Raw genomic sequence first — 21,087 nt, 5'->3', positions numbered from 1 at the left:
GCACCACTTCAGAAGAGAGAACCGCCGGGTCCGTGGTGTTGTAAAGCGGGAGTACATTGCTGCCCACTTGTTTTTTGGTCTTTTTTTGGTATCCTCTCACGAACTGAGCAGTCTCGTTCAACTCAAGAAAGGACTTTTTTCCCTTGAACTTCGTATTTTACAGCTGCATGACACGTTTTGCTAACCAGTTTTGCACGGAGCCACGAGGCACGTGCGGACGCTGGTGCTCCTTCCCATGACTTTCTTTAAAGGGGTCGTGAAACGTTTTCCGGAAATTTTGCACGGCTTAGTTAAATGAAATCCTTGTCCTGCATCATATAATATACCTCGATTCGTTTCATCGCCCGCGTTGATTTAATAGCGACAAAAACAGAATTTCGGTTTCCTAGCGCGCGTCCTCCTCAACTCAACACATACGTCATAGCGCTAAGCCAATGAGAAGCTCCCGTTGCCGGAGCCTGCTGAGCCAAAGTTGACCAAGCTCGGTGTATTTTAGAGGTTCTAATTGTGCCCTACTCTACGCTCACACAGGGTTTTTTTAATATGGCCGACGCCTAGGTTCCTCCGTGGGTTCCAGCGTCGCTGTGCTGCTATAGTGAACTAGAATATAGTCGCTACTGTTAAAACATGGTTACATCGTGGGCTTTGAGCCTTACGCCGACGCAACTTTTCGGGTGCCAGGTCGGCGAAGATGGACCCTGCGAGCGACCGGTACAGTAACACTTGTGTCGAGAGGCCGCGGTAACCGCGGCACAACTCCGGCTTGCAGAAGCCCCGACCGTCAGCCTGCCGATCCCAGCCGTTTCGGAACTACGCATTGGTATGTATGTCCGAGTCTTGCAGCCTAGCCTACGTTTGACCGTTGCGAGAGTGCGCAATCGCTAACCGAAGCTTTCGAACAGGTGCAGCTGCGGGCGGTGCGTGCCGATGCCGACTGCTCTTGAGAGCATCTGGCGAGATCCCGGCGGCGACTACGTAGTTGAAGCAGCCGTCTGGGTGTTACAGATCATCCGCATTTACTCCAAATGCTTCTTGATCATGGACTGCTAGTCGAGAACACAAGGTAAGAACCTTGAGCGAAAGGCGACATAACTTGAACAAGCGGCACCTGTTTTTCATTTTCTCGAGCAAGAAATGCTGTAATGAAATCTATTGCGGAAGGCAGTGTTAATAAAATAAAGCTTCCCCTTTAACGTTACTTACCTGCGATCATCTACACTGTCTACAGTGTTGATATTGCGCCACGTTAGCGCGAACACATCGCTGGTTTTCATATTTTTCTTGTTTTCGTAGAAGCGCATGAGCATGACGTTTCACCATGCAAATTACTGGTTTGCTTAATTCCATGCACGAGTAAATGAGAAAACACGCATCATCTGATAGTGTGAACTTGCTAAATGAAAAGGGTATGCACATTGATGTGAAGTAACGAGGGGGGGGGGGGGCGCTGTCCGGACACATTTGCTTGTTTTATTAGCCAGGTATGACATTCAGCAAGTGCAGCACTTCAAAACATAAATACATAAGGAATGCCACAAGAAATGCAGTAAATAAGTACAAAAGCAATCTCATTTCGGAGGACTCTATGCTAAGTGAAATTGCATGCAGTGAAGTAGCCTGTCTCCTGCGGAAGCCGTGGGAAAATGCACTAAAAAGCGACACAGAAAAAAAAACACAGAGCAGGACTGGCTTCTGCAGACGATCACTAACTAGCCCGACAACTCTTGTTATAGCCTGTCCCCACTTGCTGCCAGAACAATCACCATACCAGCACTCAAAGTTTTATTTGCTAGTTTTTTTTTTACCCACTTGCATTAGGTGAGTGTTGTATAGTGTGCAAATATAATTTAAAAAATTGACTTCACTGATACCATCATCAACACCTGCACACACTAAACCTCTCCAAAATGCTTTGATACTGACATTTTACATGTGCTGAAATGTAACAACAAAAAAAAAAAGAAAGAAAGACGTTCTCCCAAAGGCCAGTACACCGAAACTTCCACAGTTTGAGTAAGTGTTGGAAATTTTACAGTTAGCAAATGAAGTTATAGAGTAGTTTTGCGGCACTTGCAGAAAGTTTGGCACGTGCCGTGTTGTGGGAAAACAACTGAGAGCTGTTGACAGAAGTGCACTTGTAGTTTATGGCTCCTTCGAATAGAATGACTCCATGCACAGAGCTGCTTAATGCATAAGTCGCATACTTAACATCTTCGTGCTATGCGGATGATATCAGCGTGGACATTGACATCAGCCACAACACTAGTATAGAGGGTGTAAGACGACTACCAGGTTTTGTCAGTCAAAAGCTGCATTGCCTTCAGGCATTATGTTGCTGCAGTAGCAAATTGTGATTGCACTGGAGTTCTAATATTGGGTGGGTCTCATTCTCTCTCAATCACCTGCAGCAGAATTCAAAGTTTGCCATACTTCCAGGGCGAATAAATTGACAGTTAAAGTTACACTGTATAGCTTCTGTTAGACGGGAATTAATTGTACAGATGCATGAATAACTTTCAAATTTGTAAAAGACCTAAATCATATTTTCATTTTGCTATGCTGAAAAGTGAATATTGCTTTTTCTCTTGTCAACAGGAGGCACCACTACATCTGCTACAGCCAGCTTGCGCACTGGCTTTAGGGATGCCTCGGCAGACATCACAGTAAAGTCCTCCCTATTTGTAATGCAAGCCAAATAAGGGAAAGGTTTCCATCTGACAGTTACACTGGTTTCCAGTTTGTGCAAGGTTTGTAGAGTCATCACCTTATTCATTCTGAAACAAGCCGGAAAATATGAGAAGAGAGAATTGCAGGACAGCTGGACTAATAACTGGAATTTTACTAAAGGATAGAGGCAAAAGAAGACTTGCACAGAGATGCACATGTAAAAAAGGCCCCAAAAGACTGTTGACCGATTTCTTAGCCACACACACGTCCTTAGCCTTTGCAGTATAGTGTGCCTTTGGACTTGGATCTGTGGCTTCCCTTTTGTAACGAGTGGTTCTTGACCATAAGGAATTTGCTTTTTTTTAGATTTTGATTTTTTAGACCCTTTCTGCTTTCCACGCTTTTACTGCTTTGGGGGTTTTTCGTGCACGTGCATTTCTGTGCGAATCTTCTTTTGCCTCTTTCCTTCAGTAACATTTCAGTTGTTAGTCAAACTTTGTCTTGTGCTCCTCTCACGTGTTTCGTCTTCTGGCTGGCTTTAAGATGAATCAGTACCAACTCATCCAGTTGTTAGTCTTGTTGATATCACTAGCCTGACTGCACCCACTGCTGGGCAAATGCTTCTCCCATATCCATCCGAATAACCCGATCCTGTGCCAGGTGCATGATTCTCGCAAACTTCCTAATTTCATCTGCTTGCCCGAGTTTCTGCCGCCCCCTGCTAAACTTGCCTTCCCTTGGAATCTAAAAGACATATATAGGCTCACTTAGAATGAATTTTGTGTACTCACTCCCTTCCTTTACCTTTGACGGGTAGAATTTTTCTTCTTTTGGAACTGACCGCAGATACATCAGCTGCATCCATATGATCCCCGCAGACTTCCTAATCTCATCTGTCTGCCCGAATTTCTGCCGCCCCCTGCTACGCTTGCCTTCCCCTGGAATCTACAAGACATATATAGGCTCACTTAGAATGAATTTTGTGTGCTCACTCCCCACCTATACCTTTGATGGGTGGAATTTTTTTTAGCACTGACCGCAAATGCATCATAATTGTGCAGTTGTGTATATACCTGCTTGTATAGATGTCTCTTCCATATCTATCCAAATAACCCGATCCTCTGTCAGCTGCATCCATCTGATCCCCGCAAACTTTTTATCTGCCTGCCTGAGTTTCTGCTGCCCCCTGCTATACTTGCCTTCCCTTGGAATCTACAAGACATATATAGGCTCACTTAGAATGAATTTTGTGTACTCAATCTCAAACTATACCTTTGTCGGATGCATTTTTTTTTTATTTAGCACTGACCTCAACACATCATGATTGTGAAGCTGTATATACACATTTGTATATTTAGGAGAGAGGAAGACAGCAAAGAAGCGTGAATAAAAGATGTCTTGCTCTAGGTCAACTTCCTTCTAGCCTAAAAATTTTGTATGCACTGATGAACCTGCGGCCAACCAATAAATTATTTTGAAAGCAACATGTCTCTAACACTCATTTGGTCACATTAGATAATGCCCAAATGTACTACAAAGTGGTGGTCCTTGTGGCACTGACAAACCTAGATTTTCTAGTTGCCGCGTTCACCTTTACACGGCCTCGAAAAATAGTGGCTCATGGGGAATAGAAAAATCAAACCGTTTTCTGCAAAAGCTGCTTTGAAAGGTGGCCACTGTTTTCAGCATTTTGCAGTCTCATTCAGAAGCAAGCCAGCATAATCTGCAATCTGTAGACATGCATACAATAATATGTGCCTTATACTTTGAAATGTACCAAACTTTAACCAGTCATAAAACAGCGTGCTGAAAAGGTATGTATAGTAAAGCCTCCTTCGTTGATGATACCCGTAGTTTGCATGAAAACATCTGCACTAGAACCTGCATGACGTTGAGTTAATTGGCCTGCTGGTTGAATATGCCACCAAAATGCTGGTAATACAATGAACTTTGTCGGTGCTGGGGTCAAGTCTAGAAATATAAAGTTGGGATGATTTAATTGTGAAACCTTGCTGCTGAATTCACTGCAGGCTAGAATGTAACAGGATTAAAGGGCAGCTGTAGACGTAAGGGCAGTCCACATTGTCACGGCATCTTATGCGTCCTAGTACACATATCTACATACCGTGCATGTTTTGCTAGTAAACAATGTAACCACAGATTTGCGAAGCTCCAAGAATGCTACACTGATGCTGTCTGAGTAGCTGCTTGTGTCGCTGAATATTGTGAAAGCCTTTTGATGGAACGAAAACTGCTTGGTGAATACTTATGCAGAGTGAGGTTGGTCAGGAGCGCAGGTGATATGTACACCCTCGCAATTTAACCATACAAGCACAGACTGTATGATACTCATACAAATTGAAAAATACAAGGGAAGGAATTGAACTGAAGACTTCGCGGTTCGACAGTCCAAACTTCTACTACATGTGCTTTGGGCTGTGTGTGCTAGCCCGCCTGCAATCTGATTGCCCGAGCCAGGAAAATGGTACACACCCATATGAGCACCACTCCCAGTACTCTTTAACATGTACATAGAAGTGCAGGTGCTTGGGATAAACCTTGGCTGCCACAATGCACCTCAAACAATGGCATGTTAGCCAGAATAGCAGGTTGGGCTTGTTGGTTTTCCATCCTGAGGTAACAGCGCAAAATGTGGACGGGAGCACAAGACGAGAAGACGATGAGACATTGTGTCGTCTTCTCGTCTTGTGCTCCCATCCACGTTTTGTGCTGTTACTTCAGAATGTCACGTGCCTGCCCAATATCTACATAATTGTCACACGAACCACTTTGTGTGTATTTACGACTACTTGCACAACACCATTGCCACCCACTGATGATGAGCAGATGAACAGCAGTTTTTCACGTACACTCCGCTGCCATTAATTACATATGCTATCACGCTACGACTTCCCATACCACCCCACCCAACCTCTGTGTGTAATGACTCAACCTTTGGTGCGTTTGCATGTTCTCGGGATACTGGAGAAATACAAGATATCAATTAGTAGATTCAAGCAACTTAATCTGACATACATCTGGTGAGAATATTACAACTCTATCCATGTATACACAGATCTGTATCACCGCAAGCGTCGCCTACAATTGTGGTGATGCCGCTCAGAACATGACTCATCTTTTTTTTAAGGACATAATTTTCCACAAACCGCTGCTGAGCTTGTGGCCCCTTGGTAAGAGGCTTTCCACATCTGTGGGAAACCACTTTAGAAGTGGTGTGAATTCACAGTTTCAAAGCCTGCATTACAAATTTTTGGAAGTTTTCAACACCACACCCTTACCAGCCTTTGGCACTACACATCACTGAGTTCCTTATATCTGCTTGTGCTCAAGGCCACAAGGTAGTGCTTTAGTGGATCCATACCCACTTGCCAATTATATGCCATTATGCATGCTTTCTCCATAGACTGCATCTAAATGTGGTTTGACACACAAATATTTATACTTAATTGGACAGGCGGACTGCCCAGAATGTTCCACATGTGACATTACGGAGACTCTGGAGCGTGTACTAGTGGTGTGTCCCAGTATATGCGTGCAAAACAATAACTCGAGTTACTTCTTTGAAGTGTTTTGGCAACAGGCCTCTCTCAGAGGACTTATTGGCCGGTTGGCCAGAAATGGAAAGCTCTACAGGCAGTGCAGGCTTTCTGCTGCTTCTTGCATGACACAGGACTTGACTCGTGACTGTGGTGCAAGTTACTATTCCTGTATATATTTTAATCAAGTCATGACCCTCTTTGTTCTTCTCTTTCTGTAGCAGGTCAGATATTACACTTTTAAGCCAATCTATCCGCCTTTCCAATCAATAACACTTGCGTGAATGCATTTCTCCTGGATGGTTGATCTGGTAATCACACCATCGTAATGCAAGGACATGGGGCGTATGAGCTTTTGAGGTGAACAATTTTTACCCTAGAAATGTCTTTTAAATGATGTGAAGGATTCTGTATATATTTTAATCAAGTCACGACCCTCTTTGTTCTTCTCTTTCTGTAGCAGGTCAGATATTAAACTTTTAAGCCAATCTATCCGCCTTTCCAATCAATAACACTTGCGTGAATGCATTTCTCCTGGATGGTTGATCTGGTAATCACACCATCGTAATGCAAGGACATGGGGCGTATGAGCTTTTGAGGTGAACAATTTTTACCCTAGAAATGTCTTTTAAATGATGTGAAGGATTCTGAGCTCTGCTCAACATGATCCTCCTCTTTGGAGTCTTCATCAGGTTCTATGGGACTAGATGAGTGCTGTGGAAAGAACGTGATCGAAGTGGAGCCAAGGGGCCTGTTCTGGGTGGTACGATATGCTGGTATGGGCACCTGTTGTGCTGGCCTCACGGTATCGTTCAAAATAAAAAAAAAATCCAAAATGCGCATATTACTGCTATGAGGGCAATCTGGCAGGAAACAATCAAATAGAACTGGTGGCTTCTGCGAGTCGAGTAGTTCTCAAATAAGCATATCTGTAAGGCTACAAATCGCAACTACGTTTACTGCCTTTATCACGCGACCTACACTTTTTTTTGCCAATGCACTGGGCCAGCGGTTTTGCGTCGGTACGACGCATCGTTTGAGGTGAGCTTTCTTCGTTTCCGGTCCATGCCGAGGCTTCGAATGACGCCGAGGTTCATTTAGGACTTCCAGTAGAAAGTAGTACGAACACATGAACCCAATCGGTGTGCCAAAACTTGTGAAAGCGAACGTTACTTCCACTCGGAGAAGCCGTGCTGCAATCGATCGCGACGTACACGGTTGGCATAGCGAGCACTCAAACCCGCACAACACGCCTAAACCCAGAACCTAACGGTGACAGGAAAAATAGGCGAAGTCTGAGCACTGTAGACGTTGTAGGAAGTATGCTTCTTTTTTTTTTTTTTTAGAAAGGTTACGAAGAGGCGTCGGGAAGGTGGGGGAGCAAAGCTGCGACAACGCGTAGGGTGAAAGGGCCACCCAAGTACATTGTAGCAACCTTTTTTTTTCGGTTTCCGGCTTTCCGTGTAGTGCCATAGTTCAGGTCATCCGCCCGAAATAAAGGAAGCGAAGCTCGACACGCTATTCTCAGTGATGCAGCGCGGAGGCGAGCAACTAATATACGAGTACGCGCCGCGGCGCCCGCTCCTGAAACACTCCACCCACCACTCGGATTGAACACACTTGTCGATTTCTTTGACCTGGAACCGTATTTAGATCGTATCTTTAATGACGCCAAGAATAATAATAAAAAAAAAATTGCAGCAGCGGCCGCACAACCAAGTTGTACCGGTGGTATGAGACTGCTCAAGACGTGCTCCATCACGAATGTTCACAAAAAAAGAAAAAGAAAATAACAACAACAAATTAGATTGGAATCATTGTCATTTGGAGTACCCGGCGGAGCGAGGTATAGCCGTCGTTACCGAAAATCTGAACTTGAGCGTCACCTCTCGCTCTGTTCCAGAGCGCAGCGAGAAGCAGACACCACCCGTAAAGTGAGCTTTACCACCCGTCCTGCTCCGCCGCCGCCGCCGACCGCGCGTCACGTGACAGTATTGTTGAAGAAATGCGTTTGCGTGAGCGAATAATTGATATATTTTTATTTGCTAACTTTAACAGCAACCTATTATTGCATGGGAAATAATGATTATATCTGCGTTTCCAAAAGGCTAAACATGACGTAGGCGAGTACTTCTAATTCCGGCCTACAGGGTCGCATGGTCGCTTCAGGAACGCAAAAATGCTTTGATTTCAGAATGGTATTATTAAATGCAGGAGCAATATTTCGACGAGATATTTTGGAATAGGCATACCTAATGTTTACTGAAGCAAGGAAAATTGCAACTGGGCTGCTACATTTTCGTTTCACGACCCCTTAAAGGCATGTGGAGAGCGCTGTGGAAATTATGCAGGCTCACCGGAGCCACCCAGGCTTACTGGCCTCTTCACATCGTCTCGCTGCCACCTGCTGCGACGGAGCTATTTGTATCCTGTTCGGCACATCCACCCGGGGAAGACGTGGCGAGACCAGTCAGCAGTCACATCTGGCTGCTGCTATCCTGGCCTGCAGCTTTCAGCTGGACTCGTGGGCCCTGTGGACACGTGGTCCACTTCCCGCGATCCCTGGTGTTGCGCCATACCAGCACCTGACACGGTACTCTCTCTGGCGCAGCCTCTGCGGACTCCCGGCCGCAGTTTTCGGCCGGGCCCCGCTGCGTACCGAGCTACAGACAGTGCAGCCCATGTGACATGCCAGCCATCCTGCGGAGACCGTCATGCTACCGTCGGCGCACCGCCGAAGTCTGCGAGGACGTCGTCAGTGATACCTCTGCTGGGAGTTCCTGCCTCAAGTGCAAGTTCATGAAGACATCTCCTTCGCATGCACTTACAGGCGCGTGGATCAATTTAAGGTTGGGGGGATGTGGGGAACGATCTCCCATCGTCCCCTTTAAAGTCGGCTTTCCCCCGCGCGATAGTTACTCTAGCTATCACGGAATGGCGCGAACATTGGTGGTTAACATCAACTATCGAGAGATGGCGCCAGCGTTGCGGCAGCACAAGCGCCACCCCTGATCTTGCCACCGCGCACGCGGACTAAGCCAACTGTCTTCGGCATCGGGACCTGGACGCGCGCGGACGTCTCCTCGCGGCACTCCGCAGTCCCCGGCGAGGTGAAGGCTCGCGGGACTTACCCCTGCTTGCCCGTCTTGTCCGGCCTCGGAGTTTATGCTCTGCCCTAGCATGGGCGAACATTTGCCTGTAGCCTTGCTGGTGAGTCAGACGACCAGTATTCATTAGTGTCTTTTATTGCTAACTGGCGTTGTTGTTATTGTAGAAATAAATGCCTGTTCGTTGTCACCATGTGTTATTCCTTTGTTCCCAGGAGCATGGCCCGCAGTGGTCGGCGTGCGCTCGGCAGCGCACGCGATCACTGGGTGGGGTCGGCGGTTTTGACTGTCAGCCGCGACTAAGCGGGCAAAACGTATTTGTCCCCCTTTTACAAATCCACAAAGGAAAGGATGTGGGAGGAAAAAAGAATCGAGCTGAGAGGAAGGAAAAAGTAATGCAACAAAGCAAAAAAAAAACGTTGCCAAGACAAATTCGCAAAACTAAGCGGAAGATAGTAAATGTGCCATTAAAACACTGCATTCCAGTTGATTACTCTCCTCATTGACAGGGAAATGTAGGCCACAGGACAGCTTCAAAAAAAATTATGCCATAATCAACTGCATCCACGAGCGACCCACTGGGCGCGCACGGCGGTCCCAGTAGACGTGCATCTATGAGTTGCCCAATTTCTTTTAATAATTTTTTTACGAGTTGAGAAAGGCTGCTAACGCAGGTCGAGGTAGTGTGTCCTCTTTCGGGAAAAACGATTCGCTGAAAATCTGGACGCGGCAAATTCGGGCATGATTGCCACCTCGCTGCTCGTTGCATGGCAGTGATCCAAACTTAGCGTCGCTTCGCTTCATAAAGCTTATTCGTGGACTTGAAAATATTTTATCAGGCCAGTGAAAATGTGTGCAACCCTGCGACTACAACCTAGAAATTCTTGGCGACCATAGAATGCCGCGAATAGAAAGAATGCGACCTACGCACAGCAGATGCGCCGCGTCTCCGCTGCGCGCCCGAGCGCACAGGCTTCTACAAAAATATCCTTCCCGCCCCGAGGAGTGCACGCATCGCGCCGCGAGTTACTCCTGCACGGTGCCCATAGTGCATTCTCTCTTTGGCATCTCGTGTTTGCTCTTCTGTAGGCATCAATAAGTGGTGGCACAAAGCAGTGATCGACATTACACAGTATTCACGGGTCTGAAACTTGAAGCCGCCCACCTGGGGCCGAATCAACGAAAGAGTTCGCTTTGGAACGCGTTCGCTTTGCATTGACGTCAATCGGGGGGAGAAGGATGAGATGAACGCTGGGGGATGACGAGGGGGCAGAAAACAGCCAATCGGCTTTGCTGGGCGGTCCCATTTCGGTTGGTTGTATTTTTAAGGGGCCATATGCTAACTTCGGCGCGTTTTTAAGCTCTAAATAAATGCATTGGCGGGCCTTCTCCTCGGGAGTAGAAGGAAGCGACACCCAATTTTTCTCCGTGCCGACACGCACGATTGCCTGAGCGACGTCTAAAATCGTCCAGCTCATCGACGACTGCGGGAGCCGTATATATATATATATATATATATATATATATATATATATATATATATATATATATATATATATATATATATATATATATATATATATATATATATATATATATATATATATATATATATATATATAGTTGCCTCGCTGCCGACTCCGCCTGGAAGCCTCCGGTAGCGAAGAACCGCAGCGCGCAAAGTACTTTCCGCTTTGTTGTGAGCGCGCATTTCCTCGTTGGGCCAAGGTGAGGTTTTACGTCTTCGAATAGCCGGCGTACAAGCCCCTTCGACAGTCTGAAGTGCCTTCGGAAGGCATCGGATTGTCATGTGCGCGCGACCGCCGAAGCTTCCGATCACATTCGCTGAGCCCTGCGAAAAACAGCGGGCCGACGAGGGGCACGTACGGCATGATTCTCGCGCTGAAGCGAACGCCACTTACCGAGTTCCACACACAGTGACCGAACGGGTTTGCTTTAAGTTGATTGACATGTCTCGGGATGTCAAAAAAAACCGTGGTCCCGCCTTCGTGAAATGACGCCACCGCCAGCGGTGGCGACACACGGCCAATGGAGCGATGCTCCGAGAGAGAAAGCGAACGAGTTGCAAAGCGAACTCTTTCGTGGATTCGGCCACTGGTATTGTCGTGACGCTGGGGCTACGTCGACCCGGCCTTCACTTGGTAGCGTGCAGAGACTCGGGGTTGAAGAAGGACTGAATCTTCGAAGTTGGTAAAATATGTACAAGCAGGTTTAATGGCACTTTGTTAAACTTATTTACAAGATTATTTACACGAAAAAGAAGGGTACATCAGCAAAATGGCAAGCGTTAAGAGTTCATAGCGAGAAGCGACTGGATGAGCCGTTTACCCAGGGCCCAGAGCCACATTTCGTGCTCTGCAGCGTCCTTAAAACCCCCTATGTCCAGCCCCTCTCTGAAGATGCTGACCAACCAAATCCAGGGCACGCCCCTCAGGTATCGGCATCCAATCGAACACATCACTGCACTGATGGTCTGAAGCACTGACTGGTCCGGCATTCATTCGTTGGGCGTGATCACTTGTTGGCGGGAAAAGCTTGGGAACGGCGAGGAGAGGAGGTACATTTCTATTCTTCAGCAAAGAAACCACAGGCTGGTTCTGACAAGTGGTTTTACTTCTCAGAAACCCGAGTGCACGTGGCGCCGCATCCGCTCCCAGCATTGTCCGTTTTCGACAATTGCAAATCTTTCCTGCATTCCTGGGAAATCACTTAATGGCTGTATGCGTCATGCTCCTTTCTTGTCCTGCACGTCAGCGGACATGTCACTCTGTCGTCTCCTTTGGAAAGTAGGCATTCCTCACTGGACGATAGGGCTTATCGACTGGAAGGGTGAACAAAAGAAAGAAAGCACTTCCTGCATTTCCCGCAGGGGGACGTTTCTTTGTGTTTTTCCAGACGTTCTCTTGGCAGGTTCAATTTGGCATTTGCAGAGTGTCCACAAAGCAAAACAGGCTTACAAAACAGGATTCCTGGAAACAGGCTCACTTAGAGCCATTGGACCATCACCACATATTCACAGCACTTATCCATGCCCACAGGCGAACAATAGAGCGCGCAAATGCGGATGCTTGGTCGTAACAGCCTCCTCCCCCGCCAGAAGAGTCTCGGAGGGCAGCAGTCCCAGCTGCTGCATGAAGAGACGACTTAATGGCCTGCACGTGAACGCTTGAAGCTCGCTGTTGCTTGTCGCGTTGTCTTGATTGTTGTAGGCCAAATTGCTCGAGCTGTCTGAAACTCAACCACATGTCGAAGCAAGCACTCGGCTCCCGTCTGAAGAGACCAGGTTAAAAGAAAACTGCCATTGTTGTTCGAGAAAAGCCCACTCTCAAGACGTTCAGGACCCACGTATTCCTAGAAAACCAAACGTGCTGCTTTACATAGGCACACATATACAAGCGCACGAAAAAAAAAAAAAAAACCTGATTATCAATTTGGATACATGGTGAGGAACATCTCGGACCGCTTAGAAAGAGCGGCTAAGCGCGTCCGCATTCCCATTTAACTTCCCCTTTTTGTATCTTATTTCAAAATTGTACTGCTGTAAAATCAAGCTCCACCTAAGAAGGCGACTGTTCTTCGATGTCGCAGTTTGCAGCCAAGCCAGGGGACAATGGTCCGTCTCTACGGTGAATTTGGCCCCTCCAAGATAGCACTGCAATTTTTGAATGGCCCATACAATGCAAGCGCATTCTTTCTCTGACGCGCAATAAGCCCTCTCTCTAGTACTCAGTTTTCTGCTCAAGTAGAGCACGGGGTGCTCATTACCGTCGTCATCTCTCTGGCAGAGAACAGCACCTAACCCTCGATCACTGGCATCACACTGGACCGTGAATTCTCGGCCATAGTCTGGAGCTCGCAATACCGGACGGCTAATCAGCACAGCCTTCAGGTTTACGAAGGAGGCTTCCTTTTGTTCGTCCCAGACTACATTTGTCGGTTCTGTCTTGCGGAGAGCGTCGGTCAGAGGGCTAGCCAAAGCTGAATAGTTAGGGATGTAGTGATTGTAGTACCCAGTCAGACCCAGGAATGCTCGAATTTCCGTCTTCGTGCTCGGCCGCGGGTAGTCTGCTACCGCAGAAATCTTAATCTCGCTGGGTTTCCTGAAACCTTGACCTACATTGTGACCCAAGTAGTCCACGGTCGCCCTTGCCAGGCAACATTTCTCGGCCTTTACGGTTAGTCCAGCTTGACGCAAAAGGCTCAGTACAGCTCTTAGATGTACCATATGGTCCGCCCATGAGTCGGAAAAAACCGCAATGTCATCTAAGTAAGGCACTGCGAATGTTTCACACCCCTTTAAAACCCTATCCATGAGTCGGGAAAAACAAAATGGGGCATTTTTGAGCCCGAAACTCATCATTGTTGGCTGGTAGCTGCCCGTCGGAGTGACGAAAGCCGCGTATCTGCTGGCGCGTTCAGTGAGCGGTACTTGCCAGTATCCTCGAGTAAGGTCCAGCGTAGTCACATATGCCGCTCTACTGACCTGTTCTACTCTCTCCTCAATATTCGGAATAGGATACACTTGATCCCTGGTGAGAGAATTTAGCTTTCGGTAGTCTACCACAGGCCTAGGGTCTTTACCTGGAGCTTCTACTAAGATCATAGGCGAAGCATAATCGCTTTCCGAGGGTTTTATTACTCCCAATTCCAGCATGCGAGTTACTTCCCTATCCAGAATTTCTCTTTGCCTTGGAGAAAATCGGTAGCACCTTGATCGCACTGGCACGTCTGAAGTCAGCTCAATATCGTGTTCAGTCAAATCAGTTCTGCCTGGCCTGTCCACGAAGCAGGCCTCGAACTCTGTTATTATCTCGCCCAGATCGGACAGCTGGGATTTCTTTAGTTCTCCTCTCTGCTCCGTCTTTTTGAGAAGCTCCTGAGCGTTGCTTCCCTTTCCGCTGAGGCAAATCAAGTTGTCCCCCATCTCCTCGGGAAGGTTTAACGTTAGATTTACCACGGCTTCCCTCTGCACATAAGGCTTCATAAGATTGCAATGATAAATGCGCACTTCTTTACGCCTACCGGGAATTTTCACTGCGTAGTTAGTGTTAGAAAGCTTGGCAACGACTTCAGCCGGTCCTTCCCACTGTACTTCGAGCTTATTCTGCCTTGAACTTCTCAGCAACATCACCTGGTCCCCGATACAAAACGTCCTTTGACGGGCTGTCTTATCATAGTACACCTTGGAACGAGCCTGGGCTGACTTCATGCTGGCCTCAACGAGTTCCTTAGTGTTATGTAAGCGATTCAAGAGGTTCAGAATGAATTCTACTACTGTTGGGTCTTCTCCGCGCCCCTCCCAGGCTTCGCGCACCATTCGCAAAGGTGAGCGCAGTGACCTTCCGTACACCAACTCGGCTGGGCTAAATCCAGTGGATTCGTGCGGCACTGACCGCAAAGCGAAAAGCGCTGCAGGCAGGCAGGTATCCCATTCGCGCTTGTTTTCATAGCACAGTCCCCTCAGGACTCGTTTGAGAACAGAGTGCCATCTTTCTACGCTGTTGCTCTGCGGATGATGGATCGAGCTATGCACTACCTTAATGCCGCATCGCTCGAGAAATGAGGTGGTGAGGACACTCGTGAAAACGCTACCCTGATCACTTTGGACCTCGGAAGGGAATCCAACTCGTGCAAACACTGACAGCAGCGAATCCACTACACTCTCGGACGTCACCTCGCGCAGCGGAACAGCCTCTGGAAACTTTGTGGCTGGGCATAACATAGTGAGGATATAACGGTACCCTGACTCTGTCACAGGAAGTGGCCCAACTACATCTATTACTAACCGGTGAAACGGCTCGGTAATGATTGGTACTAACACCATCGGAGCTTTCCACTTATCTTGCGCCTTTCCAACCCGCTGGCACGTGTCGCATGACCGTACAAAATTTTCCGTGTCCTTAAAACATCCAGGCCAATAGTATTCTTGCAACAGCCTCTGCTTTGTTTTCTTTATTCCTAGGTGACATGACCACGAGCTGCCATGGGAAAGTCGCAGTAAGTCTCCGCGATACTTTTGGGGAACGACTAATTGGTCCCGCTCTACTCCGCGCTTATCCTTGAATAAGCGATACAGCACTCCCTTTCTCATCTCGAAAGAAATATTGTTTGCTGTCTTAGTGGCGCGGTGGCGCTCCCTTATCTCCTGTATCTTGGGATCATTGGCTTGCTCTATAGCTAAGTCCTCTCGGGTTCCACTTAAAAGTCTCGTGAGATTACTAGACACTGGCGGCAAGAGGTTACTCTCAAGAACGTCCTCATTCCGCGTCTCATCAAGCTCCCTTTCAAGTTGACATATCTGAGATGCCTCGCTCTCAAAGTTTTCTGACCTGCTATCTTCCGCATTTACCACTGTTTTAACTGCCGTTTCCTCCGCTGTGGATTTTTCTGGAATGAGCAGTGTAGCTAGTTCTCGCGCCTTTGAACGTGTTAAGGCTTGCACAACTCTGTCTCCGAAAAGGATGCCCCTCTTTCGCAGCAGCATGTCCGATTTGTTGGAGAACAAATACGGATAGCACTTAGGAAGCTTTCCTGAAACGGCAGCCTCGGTTGTTAATTCGCCGAAAGGGCCCTCGATGACCACGTTCGCGATCGGCAAGCACACACTCTGTTCCTCAACTACCTGTCGGATCCATGCACACTGTCCTGTATAGTCGGAAGGCGATACATACGCCGGATGGACAACATCCATCGTTGCGGCCGAATCGCGCAGTACCTTGCAAGGCTTCCCGTTGACTACTAGGTCATGCAGGTAGGGTTCTAAAAGCTGCATATTTTCATCGCAGTCCCTGACATACGAGAAAGCAATCTTTTCTTTCCGGCAGTTGACGGCAATGTGACCCTGCTCATTACACCTAAAGCATGTGAGCGGCTTCCTAGCCTCAAGCTTATTCTTGGTGTTCTGCACGTTGATCACTTCCCCACTTTTCTCACTGCCGTCCTTTCTAGGGAATTTGCCTGAAGAAACCTTCATTTCTTCGTTTCCAACTCTAGCAAAGTGCCTTTCCTGACGGTTATTCACTCTCAACTTGGGATTGCGGGGCCTATCCACTGCTGGGTTACTGAATTGTCGGCGCGAAGCATACTCCTCAATAAGTTCGGCAGCTTCAGTTGCCGACTTAATTTCGCCTCGGTCCTGTAACCAATTTCTTTCTTTTTCTGGGAGGCAGTTATAAAACTGCTCCAAAAGAATTCGCTCGACTACAGCGTCCCTATCACTGTAGGAATCTGTGCTCTTTAGCCACTCGCCCAAATTTACTCTTAAATTGTACAGGAATTCAGGGTAACTCTCGTCCCTGGACTTAGTAGCGTTCCGAAAACGTTGTCTGAACGCCTCGGCGCTAAGCCTATACTTTCTCAGAAGGCAAGCTTTGACCTTCTCGTAGTTGTCCGCGTCCTCTTTGCTTAGCCGCGCGACAACCTCCGCTGCCTCGCAGGGCAGAACCGTCAATAATCTCTGAGACCACGTGTCTCGCTGGAAGGACAGTTTTTCGCAGGTTCGCTCAAAGTTAGCCAAATACAGACCGATATCCCCTGATATCACATATGGCTGCATGTAATTTGACATCTTGAAATCTGCCTCCTTGTTGAGAAGAGGTACCGCTAGCTGGGGACAATCGCCCGACCTCTTGCTCAACTCTAGTTCTAATTTCCGGAGCTCAATTTCTTGGTCCAGCTTTTTTGCTTCTCTTTCACGCTTCTTTTCCTCTTTTTCCCACTCTTTCTGCTGTCTGAGCTGTTCCTTTTTTTGACCGATGAGGTTCCATGCTTCACTGAGCTCCTCATCATCGGTTCCCAGATCAGTGATTGCCTTTATAATCAAGGGTTTTCGTGCCAAACCACTTGTATCAATTCCCAATTCCTCACACAATAGCAACAGGTCCGGTTTCTGCAGCTTTTGTAGGTCCATGATCGCTCCGAGTGTTGGCTACTTCCAAAACAACTGTGCAAACTACCAAACCTAAAGGCGTTTCAACACTTTTTATCAGTTCTAAAATCTAACCCTGTTCTAGAACCTGGTCCGCATCAGAAGAAAAGCCAAGCACTCACCCACACATGCGATCGATGTTCCGAGCTGCTTTCTTGTTGGCCGATTGTTGCGCCTGCTTGTTGCTTGAGATGCCACCTCCGATCACAAGATGTGGCTTGTAGATTCTGATCCACCTCGAATCACCAGATGTTGTAGCTTGTAGATCCAGATCCCACCTCCAATCACCAGATGTTGTGGCTTGTAGATCCAGATCCCAACGCTGGTCACCAGTTGTCGTGACGCTGGGGCTACGTCGACCCGGCCTTCACTTGGTAGCGTGCAGAGACTCGGGGTTGAAGAAGGACTGAATCTTCGAAGTTGGTAAAATATGTACAAGCAGGTTTAATGGCACTTTGTTAAACTTATTTACAAGATTATTTACACGAAAAAGAAGGGTACATCAGCAAAATGGCAAGCGTTAAGAGTTCATAGCGAGAAGCGACTGGATGAGCCGTTTACCCAGGGCCCAGAGCCACATTTCGTGCTCTGCAGCGTCCTTAAAACCCCCTATGTCCAGCCCCTCTCTGAAGATGCTGACCAACCAAATCCAGGGCACGCCCCTCAGGTATCGGCATCCAATCGAACACATCACTGCACTGATGGTCTGAAGCACTGACTGGTCCGGCATTCATTCGTTGGGCGTGATCACTTGTTGGCGGGAAAAGCTTGGGAACGGCGAGGAGAGGAGGTACATTTCTATTCTTCAGCAAAGAAACCACAGGCTGGTTCTGACAAGTGGTTTTACTTCTCAGAAACCCGAGTGCACGTGGCGCCGCATCCGCTCCCAGCATTGTCCGTTTTCGACAATTGCAAATCTTTCCTGCATTCCTGGGAAATCACTTAATGGCTGTATGCGTCATGCTCCTTTCTTGTCCTGCACGTCAGCGGACATGTCACTCTGTCGTCTCCTTTGGAAAGTAGGCATTCCTCACTGGACGATAGGGCTTATCGACTGGAAGGGTGAACAAAAGAAAGAAAGCACTTCCTGCATTTCCCGCAGGGGGACGTTTCTTTGTGTTTTTCCAGACGTTCTCTTGGCAGGTTCAATTTGGCATTTGCAGAGTGTCCACAAAGCAAAACAGGCTTACAAAACAGGATTCCTGGAAACAGGCTCACTTAGAGCCATTGGACCATCACCACATATTCACAGCACTTATCCATGCCCACAGGCGAACAATAGAGCGCGCAAATGCGGATGCTTGGTCGTAACAGTATCCAGAACCCTGCCTATGAAAGAGAGGGATGAATTCAATTGGCGCAATTCTCCAACTCCTTGCGATTTTTTGAGAGCTGCTTTACAAGCAATATAGCTTGCTTATGAAGATCTTGAAGTGGTCTATACCTTCGACGTCGCGAACTGTGTCTCCAACAGCTAACTCCAGTTGTGTGCGCCGTACAGAGGCATGTGATGATGTTAGGAAACGTATTCCCCAGAAGCTTGGCCACGCCCGAACGCTTCCCAAGCATCACCGATGCCCCGTCGCAAGCAAGCGCTATGAGATTGTTCTTTAATACGTCCACGCTTAAGCAGTGTGATTGGAGGCACGTCAGCAGAGCATCCTTTATCAGAGTGCCGTTCCATCTGTTACCTCCCTAAGGTCGAGCAAAACAGTTCTCGGCTGCGCGTTACGGAGGTGCGAGTGCAGGTACATGATGAGATTTAAATGCTTGCTGATGGTGGTACTTTCGTCCAACGTCTTCTCGATAATAGACACTTCCGTTTCGAATTCCGCCGCGGGTTTTAGCGGATTTCGGATCAGACTTGCAAAAAGCGAGTCTTTAACGCCGCGCATTAAAAAGTTGACTCTCTCACCTTCGGTCATATTAGGGACGGCGCGGCGAAAGAGGCGCTTGATCTCCTCAACGTACGCCAGGACAGGCTCATTAGGGAGTTGATGTCTTGACTGAAGGAGGGCCTGGGTTCTTTCCTTTCGGACGACGCTTGAAAAGGCAGTCAAAAACGCTTTCTTGAAAATCTCCCAATCCTTCATAGCTGCCTCATGATTTTCGAGCCAAACTCGGGCATGTCCTTGAAGAACAAAGTAGACTTGCCTAAGTTTCCCGGCGTCGTTCCAGCCGTTGAATTGAGCCACATGGTCGAAAAGGTCTATCCAGTCTTCTACATCTTCGTCCGGTCACCTATGGAAGCAGGGGGGCGCACGGGGTTGGACGAAAACAACCGGTGCTGTAGGCTGGGCCATTGTCAGCGTCGATTCCTTCCGAGATCGAATGGGGTCTGGCAAGAGACCGTGTTCAGGTTGGAGCCTTTAAGCCGGTGACTGGTGCGGTGGCCTGTTGGCTGTTCCTCCAGGGTAACAGGAACAAGGCTGGGGTCATCGCTTGAAGGACCAAAGGCAGCACCTCCACCAGATCTCACGTAGTGGTGACAAGACCGTTGACACCAAACGAAGACACAGGTTTGATGGCACTGAACTTTACTCTTTATTGGGCTGACTTGCGCCCACAAAAGAACTAAGCAACTCAGCGGCGGCGATAACAAGAAATGTGCTCGTCGATCGTCGAACAAAGAATGCCTGTTGCACTAGTCGACGCTCAATTTAAAGGCTGCTCAGAACAATCTAGATAACGTCGCAACTGCTACAAGCACAAGCTGGAACATTGAAGACACACTAGTGGCCGGAATCTTCGAGACAGATCTCGGTGCGACTTGCGCTACAACGAAACTGATAAAGGCGCTACTCGCGACATCGAGCATTAACAAACAAAGAATACAGAATTGATACGCGATCTAGAATCAGAGTGATAAGGCCGCATGCCGGCAACTGTTAAAAAACAACAAATACAGTTTTCAAGGTTTCGCGGCAATATATCGTCTGGTACTTTCACCTACGGCTGATCTAAACCCTGTTTTCGCAATGCCTGCATGACCGCCGAGGTTTCTACTGTCAAACGCTTTTCCGTAATCAATGAATGCTATGTATAGGGGCTAGTTATATTCCGAGCATTTTTCTATCACCTGATTGATGGTATGGGTATGATCAATAGCAGAGTACCCTTTCCGAAACCCTGCTTGAGCTTTTGCTTTATTGCAGTCTAAGGTTGTCCTGACTCTATTAAGCAATTATCTTAGAAAATACCTTATGCGGAACCAATAGTAAGCTCAAAGGTCTAATTCTCAGGTCCTTAGCATTCCCTTTCTAATAAATTAGAATTGTGCATTCTTCCATGTTTCAGGTACCGTCAATGACACCAGGCACTGCGTGTACAGGGTGGCCAGTTCTCCTAGCACGATATATCCCCCCGTTCATCAACAAATCTACAGTGATCTGATCCTCTCCAGCTGCTTTCCCCCTTTTAATAGCTTCAAACGCTCGTCTTTCGTCACTGACAGTACGTCTGACTGTTTTTCTGTACTGCCGATCTCATTATTGTCCTGGCTAGTTTGGCTACCGTGGAGATCATTATAGAACTCCAAGGCTACTTTGACCATCTTGTCCATATTCGTGATGACGTTGCCCACCTTGTCCCTTAGCGCATACATCAGTTTTTTGTCTATGCCCAATTTCTTCACCGCTTTAAGGCTTTCCCGATTCTTTACAGCATGCCCAATTTACTCTATGATATACTTCCTTATATCTGCCTCGCTGCACTTATTGATTAGCTTTGATATTTCTTCCAATTCTATCTGGTCTGTTGGATTGGAGACTTTTATACTGTAATGAAATCATTCGTCTCGTTAGACAGC

The 21,087-nt window shown here is 47.5% G+C and overlaps 1 long non-coding RNA gene across 1 annotated transcript; it reads left to right on the top strand.

The window, feature by feature from the left end:
* The first annotated feature begins 325 nt into the window (after window positions 1-325).
* Window positions 326-3,090, top strand: LOC146171725 (uncharacterized). The gene is made up of 3 exons (XR_014702763.1): window positions 326-820; window positions 903-1,063; window positions 2,596-3,090. It is a non-coding gene; the product is annotated as an uncharacterized LOC146171725 (long non-coding RNA).
* Window positions 3,091-21,087: the final 17,997 nt, after the last annotated feature.

The sequence above is a fragment of the Amblyomma maculatum genome, unplaced genomic scaffold, assembly GCF_055883805.1.
Source record: "Amblyomma maculatum isolate TAMU_Amacu unplaced genomic scaffold, ASM5588380v1 scaffold_18, whole genome shotgun sequence".
In the NCBI taxonomy this organism is placed as follows: domain Eukaryota; kingdom Metazoa; phylum Arthropoda; class Arachnida; order Ixodida; family Ixodidae; genus Amblyomma; species Amblyomma maculatum.
Note: the sequence above shows the minus strand (reverse complement) of the source record. Positions and strands in the feature narration are given on the sequence as shown.